We start from the raw sequence: 10870 nt of genomic DNA, 5'->3' as shown, positions 1-10870 counted from the left end.
ATTTTACAATGAACATAATGGCAAGTACATGTGCCAGAATTTCTTTTACACATTGATGGTGTAAACAAATCCTTCACTACTGACATATATTTATTGAATTATCATTAAAGACCTGAAATTTTGCCCTTTTGTCAACTCATGCCCAATTTGGCATCAAAGGAAGATCAGAATTTGAAAGATGTGAGCACTGTGGTTCGTTGCTAAAGATTTATTAACTGGGATGAGTAGAAAAAAATTCAACATTTCATAAAAATAGTGATCAGCCCAAATTTAATTGAGGAGGAAAGATAATTTGCATTTTTATAAATGAATTTAACAACCTCAATCACTTGAATGCCAATGAAGCATTCAGATTAAAAAAAAAATTAAGCAAAAATGAACATTAAACAATTTATTATTTCTTAAAAAAAATTCTAATTGCATCACAGGAAAAGAATATTGTCTAATTTTGTGTGGTCATGTGGTTCCCCACATACAATCATATAATCCTAAAATTAACGGGGAGAATTTTCATTGTGGTGAAGTGGTTTCCTCAATCCTCAGCTATAACTTCAGCAAAAGCTTAGAGGAGTGGAATAAGTTACTAATCCTGTGCCCATGTTTCAAATGTAGCAAATACATAAAATCAGCAATTGTGGAAAAAAAAAACAATTCAATGCATTACTTTATGGGATGGAAAATCATATGGGCTCAAATGGGAGATCTGTGCACATGTTTGTTCTGGGAACACTAAATTGTAAAATTGTGGTGAAGTCTTGCAGTCATTGCACACAACACTGCCAGAGATTTCCAAAGAGCTCAATGGAATAAATATGCCACATAATATGGCCCAGAGCTGTACAGACTATAAAGATACTTCAAGGCAATAAAAGCAAATTGCAGCGGATATTGGGGATTGGAAATAAAAACAGAAAGCGCTGGAAAAAATCAGCAGGACTAGTGGAATCTGTCGAGACAGAAACAGAGTTGCTATTTTGAATCCAATATAGCTCTTCTTCAGAACTGTTCTGATGACCCTGAGTTCCAAAGAAGAATCATTGGACCTGAAACATTAACTTTGTTTTTCTCTTCACAGATCCTGTCAGACGTGTTGACTTTCTCTGGCACTTTCTGTCTTTATTTCAAACTTATGTCTGCAGATTCAACTAATCTCAGACAAAGCAATGACTATAGAGTGCATCAGCAGAAAGGGAATGGGTGATTTCCAGACAGACTAAAAACACAAGGAATGTAATGAAGGAGTTCACGGGAGCTGGCTGTCTCTCTGTTCCTACAATATTTTCTGGTTTAGACACTTCTGTTTGAAATGGTTTCTTAGGAGAATACATCAAGGGCCAAGTCAGTGGTACTAGAAACAATTCAATAGAAAATAACATTAGGAAGGATTTAAAAATGGTGAACAACTCTCTATCATCCAATTTGTGCTACTTCCTGAGATCGATTTCACTGATTATGAGTTCAGTGATTGCAGGAAGAACCTATTTGGAATTACAAACACAAACAGTCAGCACAGAGGTGTTACTCTACTGCAATATAAGGGACAGATTCCGTTAGACCCGCTGACTTTTTCCAGAGCTTTCTGTAGTTATTTCCAACATAACAAGGTCTTATAAATTCTCTGAGCATTACAGGACTAAATTGGACATAACTCCTCCTTCTTACTGTGCATGACCATGTGAAGTAGGAGGAAAAGTAGGCCACTCAGCCCCTTGTGTCTGTTTCACCGTTCAACGAGATCATGTCTGATAGTGAGAACAAGCAAGGTGAAGGTCCTGAGACAGTCAGTCAGCATCACCAAGAGGAATGGGAGAAGTGAGGACTCCAATACAGGCGGTCAGCATCACTAAGAAGAGTGGATATGTTGAGGATATCAAGTTAGGCAGTCAGCATCACCAAGAGGAGGGGGAAAGGTGAGAATCCCCTCAAAGGTAGGCAGCATTGCAGAGAGGGCCAAGCAAATGTATGGCAACATGCAAGAGTCAGTCAGGTGCTGATATTTATTTATTGTTCTTTAAACTAGAAGAAGTAAATGACAAGAAAGTAATTTGAAAGGAGGTCAAGGTAAGGCAGTTTGTTCTCATGGAATGTTTCTCTTGTGCAATGTGGAAAGCCAGCGACACTTCCAGTTTCCAGGATGGCCACGTATGCAGGAAGTGTATCCAGCTGCAGCTGCTGGAAATCTGCGCTTCAGACCTGGAACAGCAGCTAAAGTTACTGTGGGTCCGCAAGGCTGGGAATTTTGATGATAGCATGTAGAGTGAAGTGGTCAAATCATAGGTATAGAGTATGCAGGCAGAAAGGGAATGGGTGACTGTCAGGAAGAGTAAAAACACAAGGAATTATTTTATTCATTTGTTCATTTGTGGGGTGTGGGCATTGCTGGCTGGCCAGCATTTATTGCCCATCCCTAGTTGCCCCTTGACAAAGTGGTGGTAAGCTGCCTCTTGAACCGCTGCAATCCACCTGCTATGGGTTGATTCACAATGCCATTAAGGAGGGAATTCCAGGATTTTGATCCAGCGACAGTGAAGGAACGGTGATATATTTCCAAGTCAGGATGGTGAGTGGCTTTGAGGGGATCTTGAAGAGGATGGTGTTCCCATGTATCTGCTGCCCTTCTCCTTTTAGATGAAAGTGGTCGTGGGTTTGGAAGGTGCCATCTGAGGATCTTTAGTGAATTTCTTCAGTGCATCTTGTAGATAGTACACACTGCTGCTACTGAGCGTCGGTGGTGGAGGGAATGAATGCTTGTGGATGTGGTGCCAATCAAGCGGGCTACTTTGTCTTGGATGGTGTCAAGCTTCTTGAGTGTTGTTGGGGCTGCACTTATCCAGGTAAGTGGGGAGTATTCCATCATACTACTGACTTGTGCCTTGTAGATGGTTGACAGGCTTTGAGGAGTCAGAAGGTGAGTTACTCACAGCAGTATTTCACTGGTTAGGGGAACAGACAGGAGATTCTGTGGTACCGAGCGAGACTCCCGGATGGTATGTTGCCTCCCTGGTGCCAGAGTCAGGGATGTCTCGGATTGGGTCTTCAGGATTCTTAAGGGGAAGGGAGAGCAGCCAGAAGTCGTGGTACACATCGGTACCAATGACATAGCTAGGAAGCGGGATTATAGGGAGTTAGGATGGAAGCTGAAAGCTAGGATAAGTAGAGTAGTAATCTCAGGATTACTACCAGTGACATGGGCTAGTGAGGCTAGAAACAGAGAGAGAGCACAGCTGAACACGTGACAACAGTGCTGGTGTAGGAAGTAGGGCTTCAGATATGTGGGTCATTGGGATACCCTCTGGGGAAGGTGGGACCTGTACAGGAAGGATGGGTTGCACCTGAACTGGTGAGTTCTGAGGAAGGGTCACCAGACCTGAAACGTTAACTCTGTTTTCTCCTTCACAGATGCTCCCAGACCTGCTGAGCTTTTCCAGCAACTTTGTTTTTGTTCAATGCAAGAAGTGTCAGGAATAAGGGTGACAAACTTAGAGCATAGATCAGTACTTGAAACTACGATGTTGTGGCCATTACAGAGACTTGGATAACACAGTGGCAGGAATGGTTGTTTGGATGTAACGGGATATAGATGTTGCAAAAGAAATAGGGAGGGAGGTAAAACAGGTGTGGAGTGGCATTGATAATCAGGGATGGTATCACAGCTGCAGAAAGGGAGGTCACGGAGGAGGGTTTCTCCACTGAGTCAGTATGGGTGGAAGTCAGAAACAGGAAAGGAGCAGTCACTTTAGAACATAGAACATAGAACAGTACAGCACAGTACAGGCCCTTCAGGCCACGATGTTGTGCCGAACTTTTACCCTAAACCTAAGGTCTATCTAACCTCCCCCCCTACCTTATACTATCATCCATATGCCGATCTAATAGCGACTTAAATACCCCTAATGAGGCTGACTCCACTACCCTCTCTGGCAATGCATTCCACTCCCCTACCACTCTCTGGGTAAAGAACCTACCTCTGAAATCTCCCCTATATCTACCTCCACTCATTTTAAAACTATGCCCCCTCGTAATAGTTACTCCACCCTAGGAAAAAGCCTCTGGCTGTCCACTCTATCTATACCTCTGATCATTTGTACATCTCTATCAAGTCACCTCTCATCCTTCGTCGTTCTAAAGAAAAAAGCCCTAGCTCTCTCAACCTTTCCTCGTAAGACCTTCCCTCCATTCCAGGCAACATCCTGGTAAATCTCCTCTGCACCTTTTCCAACGCTTCCACATCTTTCCTGTAATGAGGCGACCAGAACTGGACACAATACTCCAGATGTGGCTGAACCAGGCTTTTTTACAGCTGGAGCATAACTTCATGGCTCTTGAACTCAATCCCTCTATTAATGAAAGCTAACACACCATATGCCTTCTTAGCAACTCTATCCACTTGGGTGGCAGCTTTCAGAGAACTGTGGACATGAAACCTGAGATCCCTCTGCTCCTCCACACTTTATTAAGAGTTTTCTATAGACCCCCCAATAGCAACAGAGATACTGAGGAACAGATTGGGAGACAGATTTTGGAAGGGTGCATAAGTAATAGGGTTGTTGTCATGGTTGACTTCAACTTCCCTAATATAGACTGGAACCTCCTAAGTGCAACTAGTTTTGATGGAGCAGATTTTGTCAGGGGTGTCCAGGAAGTATTTCTGGCTCAATATGTAGATAGGCCGACTAGAGGGGAGGCCATACTGGATTTGGTGCTTGGCTGGGAGAGCATTTCGATAATAGTGATCACAACTCCCTGATTTTTACTATAGTCCTGGAGAGGGATAGGAGCAGACGGTATGGGAAAGTATTTAATTGGAGGAGGGGGAATTACAATGCTATTAGACAAGAACTACGGAGCACCAACTGGGATCAGATGTTCTCAGGGAAATGTATGATAGAAATGTGGAGGTTGTTTAGGGAGCAGTTGCTACAGGTACTGGATAGGTTTGTCCCACTGAGGCAAGGAAGGGATGGTAAGGTGAAGGAACCTTGGATGACAAGACATGTGGAACATCTAGTCAAGAGGAAGAAGGAAGCTTACTTAAGGTTGAGGAAGCAAGGATCAGACAGGGCTCCAGAGGTCTCCAAGGTAGCCAGGAAGGAACTGAAGAATGGACTTAGGAGAGCTAGAAGGGGGTATGAGAAAACCTTGGTGGGTAGGCTTAAGGAAAACCCCAAGGCTTTCTATACTTATGTGAGCAACAAGAGGATGGCCAGAGTGAGGGTAGGGCTAATCAGGAACAGTGGAGGGAACTTGTGTGCAGAGTCAGAGGAGGTAGGGGAGGTCCTTAATGAATACTTTGCTTCAGTATTCACCAGTGAGAGGGACCTTGACGTTTGTGAGGACAGCATGAAACAGGCAGATATGCTCAAACAGGTTGTTGTTAGGATGGAGGAGTGCTAGAAAAACATGAGGATAGATAAGTCCCCTGGGCCAGACAGGATATACCCAAGGTTGCTACGGGAAGTGAGGCAAGAGATTACTGCCCCATTGGCAATGATCTTTGCACCCTCACTGTCCACTAGAGTAGTGCTAGAAGATTGGAGGGTGGCAAATGTCATTCCCTTGTTCAAGAAAGGGAATAGGGATAATCCTGGAAGTTATAGACTAGTCAGTCTTACTTCTGTGGTAGGCAAATTATTGGAGAGAATTCTGAGAGTTAGTATTTATAATTATTTGGAAAAGCACAGTTTGATTAGAAAAAGTCAGCATGTCCTGCCTCACAAGCCTTATTGAATTCTTTGAGGATGTGACAAAACATATTGATGAAGGTAGAGCAGTGGATATGATGTATATGGATTTTAGCAAGGCATTCAATAAGGTTCCACGTGGTAGGGCTCATTCAGAAGGTAAGGAGGCATGAGATTCAGGGAAATTTGGCTGTCTGGATACAAAATTGGCTGTATAATAGAAGACAGAGGGTGGTAGTAGATGGAAAGTATTCAGCCTGGAGCTCGGTGACCAGTGGTGTTCTGCAGGGATCTGTTTTGGGACCTCTGCTCTTTGTGATCTTTATAAATGACTTGGATGAGGAAGTGGAAGTGTGGCCTAGCAAGTTTGTCGATGACACAAAGGTTGGTGGAGTTGTGGACAGCATGGAGGGCTGTTGTAGGTTTCAACGGGACATTGACAGGATGCAGAGCTGGGCAAAGAAGTAGCAGATGGAATTCAATCCAGAAAAAGTGAAGTGATTCATTTTGGAAGGTCGAATTTGAATGCAGAATACAGGGTTAATGGCAGGATTCTTAGCAGTGTGGAGGAACAGAGGGATCTTGGGGTCCACGTCCATAGATCCCTCAAAGTTGCGACCCAAGTTGATAGGGTTGTAAAGAAGGCGCATGGTGTGTTGGCTTTCATTGGCAGGGGAATTGAGTTTAAGAGCTGTGAGGTTATGCTGTAGCCCTATAAAACTCTGGTTAGACCACACTTGGAATATTGCGTTCAGTTCTGGTCTCAGGTCATTACAGGAAAGATGTGGAAGCTTTAGAGAGGGTGCAGAGGAGATTTACCAGGATGCTGCCTGGACTGGAAGGCAGGTCTTATGAGGAAAGGTTGAGGGAGCTAGGGCTTTTATCATTGGAGCGAAGAAGTATGAGAGGTGACTTGATAGAGGTTTACAAGGTGATGAGAGGCATAGATAGAGTGGATTGTCAGAGACTTTTTCCCAGGACGGAAATGACTATTACGAGGGGGCATAATTTTAAGGTGATTGGAGGAAGGTATAGGGGAGATGTCAGAGGCAGGCTCTTCACACAGAGAGTGGTGGGCGTGTGGAATGCGCTGCCTGCAGTGGTAGTGGAGTCAGATACTTTAGAGACTTTAAAGCGACTCTTGGATAGGCACAAGGAGGATAGTAAAATGTAGGGTATGCAGGGTAGATTGATCTTAGTAGGAAAATAGGTCGGCACAACATCTTGGGCCGAAGTGCCTGTACTGTGCTGTACTGTTCTATGTTCTATGTTCTAGTGTTCCTAGCTTCTGGTCTGCTCTTTTAGCTGCTGCGTTTATGTGGTGAGTCCAGCTGAGTTTCTGATCAATGACAACTCTCAGGATGTTGATAATGGTGGATTCAGTGATGGTAACATTATCCAAATTTTGTTACATTTGAACACGGACTGCTTCAGTGTCTGAGGATTCGTGAATGGCACTGAACATTGTGCAGTCATCGGTGAACATCCCTAATTCTGACCTTATCGTGGAGGGAAGGTCATTGATGAAGCAGCTGAAGAAGGTTGAGCCCGAGGACATGACCCTGAGGACCTCCTGCAGAGATATCCTGGATCTGAGATGACTGACCTCCAAGAAACATGATCATCTTCCGATATATTAGATATGACTCTAACCACTGAAGAGTTTTCCCCCTGATACCCTTTGATTCCAATTTTGCTAGGGCTCCATGATGCTACACTTGATTGAATGCAGCCTTGATGTCAAGGACTGCCACTCTCACCTCACCTCTGGAATTCAACTTTTTTTGTCCATGTTTGAACCAAGGCTGTAATGAGGTCAGGAGCTGAGTGGCCCTGGCAGAACCCAAACTGGGTGTCACTGAGCAGGTTATTGCTGAGCAGGTGCTGCTTGATAACACTGTTAATGGCACCTTCTATGAGTTTACTAATGATCAACAGTAGTCTGATGGGGCATTAGTTGGCTGGGTTGGATTTGTCCTGCTTTTTATGTGCAGGACATACTTTGGCAATTTTCCACATTGTCCGGTAGATGTCAGTTTTGTAACTGTACTGGAAAGCTTGGCTAGGGGAGCAGCAAGTTCTGGAGCACAAGCCTTCAGTACTATTGCCTAAACTAAAATATAAGCACTAAAATATTCAACATGGTGCTCAGTTAAGAGTGGTGTACCACAAGGATCTGTTCTGGGTCCTCTACTATTTGAGATTTTTGTAAATGATTTGGATGAAGGAGTGGAAGGGTGGATTAGTAAGTTCGCGGGCGATATGAAGGTGGGTCAAGTTGTGGATAGTGTGGAGGGCTGTTCTAGGATACAAAGGGACATTGATAGGATGCAGAACTGGGCTGAGAAGTGGCAGATGGAGTTTAACCCTGAAAAGTGTGAGGTGATTCATTTTGGAAGGACAAACTTGAAAGCAGAATACAGGGTTAACGGAAAGATTCTTGGCAGTGTGGAGGAGCAGAGGGATCTTGGGGTTCATGGCCACAATTCTCTGAAAGCTGCCACCCAGGTGAATAGAGTTGTTAAGAAGGTGTATGGTGTGTTAGCTTTCATTAATAGAGGGATTGAGTTCAAGAGCCGTGAAGTTATGCTCCAGCTATACAAAAGCCTGGTTTGGCCACATCTGGAGTATTGTGTCCAGTTCTGGTTGCCTCATTACAGGAAAGATGTGGAAGCATTGGAAAAGGTGCAGAGGAGATTTACCAAGATGTTGCCTGGAATGGAGGGAAGGTCTTACGAGGAAAGGTTGAGAGAGCTAGGGCTTTTTTCTTTAGAACGACGAAGGATGAGAGGTGACTTGATAGAGATGTACAAAATGATCAGAGGTATAGATAGAGTGGACAGCCAGAGACTTTTTCCTCGGGTGGAGGTAGCTATTATGAGGGGGCATAGTTTTAAAGTGAGTGGAGGTAGATATAGGGGAAACGTCAGAGGTAGATTCTTTACTCAGAGAGTAGTCGGGGTGTGGAATGCATTGCCGGAGAGGGTAGTGGAGTTAGCCTCATTAGGGGCATTTAAGCGGCTACTAAATAGGCATATGGATGATAGTATAAGGTAGGGGTGGAGGTTAAATAGACCGTAGGTTTAGGGTAAAAGTTTGGCACAACATTGTGGGCCGAAGGGCCTGTACTGTGCTGTACTGTTCTGTGTTCTATGTTATATGTTCTATGTTCTATTGCCAGAATATTATCAGTGCCTATAGCCTTTACAGTATCCTGTGCCTCCAACTCTTTCTTCATATCATTTAGAGTGAATCAAATTGGCTGAAGACTGGTATCTCTAATGCTGGGGACCACTAGAGGAGGCCGAGATGGATCATCCACTCGGCACTTCTGGCTGAAGATTGCTGCAAAAGCTTCAGCCTTATCTTTTGCACTGATGTGCTGGGCTCTGCCATCATCGAGGATGGGGATATTCGTGGAGCCTCCGCCTCCAGTGAGTTGTTTAATCATCCACCATCATTTATGACTGGATGTGGTAGGACTGCAGAGCTTAGATCTGATCCGTTGGTTGTGGGATTGCTTAGGTCTGTCTATCACTTGCTGCTTATGCTGTTTGGCATGAAAATAGTCCTGTTTGGTGGCTTCACCAGGTTGATACTTCATCTTCAGGTATGCCTGGTGCTGCTCCTGGCATGCCCTCCTGCACTCTCCCCTGACTTGATGGTAGTGGTTGAGTGGGGGATATGCCGGGCCATGAGGTTACAGATTGTGCTGGAGTACAATTCTTCTGCTGTTGGTGGCCCACAGCGCCTCACGGATGCCCAGTGTTGAGTTGCTTGTAGTGGAGGAGTTGTTTGATGCTGGCTTGTCTCTCTTTTTCTTTCATATTTTCTGTTTTAGATAGAATCATAGAATTCCCACAGTGTGGAAACAGGTCATTCGGCCCATCAAAGCCACACCGACCCTCAAAAGAGCATCCCGCCCAGACTGAATACCTTACCCAACCCCTGTAACTCTGCATTTAGCATAGCTAATCCACCTAGCCTGTACATCCCATGGGCAATTTAGCACGGCCAATCCACGTAACCTGCACGTCTTTGGACTGTGGGATGAAACCGGAGCACCCGGAGGAAACCCACGCAGACACAGGGAGAATGTGCAAACTGCGCACAGACAGTCGCCTGAGGGTGGAATCAAACCCGGGTCCCTGGCGCTGTGAGGCAGCAGTGCTAACCACTGACCAGCCATGCCATACCGCTGGTCGAAACGCTTTCTCAGTGGAATACAGCGAGAGGCGAATCTGTGACACCAGAAACAAAAGCATAAAATGCTGGAAAAACACAGCAGGTCTGGTAGCATCTGTGGAGGAAAAGCAGAGTTAATGTTTAACATCCAGTGACCCTTCTTCAGAACATGTGGCACAAGGGGTGGTTCAGCTGCATTGAGGCAAAGTGAAGGAAATAAGAAGAGGAGAACAACAGCGTAGGCGATTCCATCATATGTGGAACAGACATTACACAAGGAGATGTTTCTGTGGCCGCACACACAACACCAGGATGGTATGTTGCTTCCCTGGTGCTAGAGTGAAGGATGGCTCTGAGTGGCTACAGGTGGACAATCAGAGGTCATGGTTGATGTCAATATCAATGATTGGGGTATAAAGAGGGATGGAGTCCTGAAAGCACAACGTAGATAACTAAGAATTAAATTGAAAAGGTGGACTTCAAAAGTAGCAATCTCAGGATTACACTCTGTGCCCTATACGACCAAGGTCAAGAACAGAAGAATAGACTTAATGAATATGTAGCTAGAGAGATGGTGTTGGGATGAGGGATTTAAATTCTCAAGACAGGGGAAGATGGGACCTGTACAAGCGGGAATTTTGCACACCAGGAGGTCCTTGCGGGTGTGTTAGCGGGTTCAATGTGGTACGGCTACAACTGGAGTGGCAGGGGAATGGGAACCTGATAAGGAAGACGGAAGTGAGGGGAACAAAGATGGAAATGAACACTATAAAAGCAGAAAGCAAAAGTGTACTGCACAGGAAACAAGGATTAGCAGTAAATAGGACTGGAATCCAAAAAAATGTCATGACAACAAGTGTTAAGGTGTACCTGGAGCTTTTGCAATGTAGTAGACAGGTTAATAGTGCAGAGATAGTAGGAACTGCAGATGCTGGAAAATCTGAGATAACAAGGTGTAGAGCTGGATGAACACAGCAGGCCAAGCAGCATCATAGGAGCAGGAA

The sequence above is a fragment of the Rhincodon typus genome, chromosome 18, assembly GCF_021869965.1.
Source record: "Rhincodon typus isolate 14 chromosome 18, sRhiTyp1.1, whole genome shotgun sequence".
Lineage (NCBI taxonomy): Eukaryota > Metazoa > Chordata > Chondrichthyes > Orectolobiformes > Rhincodontidae > Rhincodon > Rhincodon typus.
Note: the sequence above shows the minus strand (reverse complement) of the source record.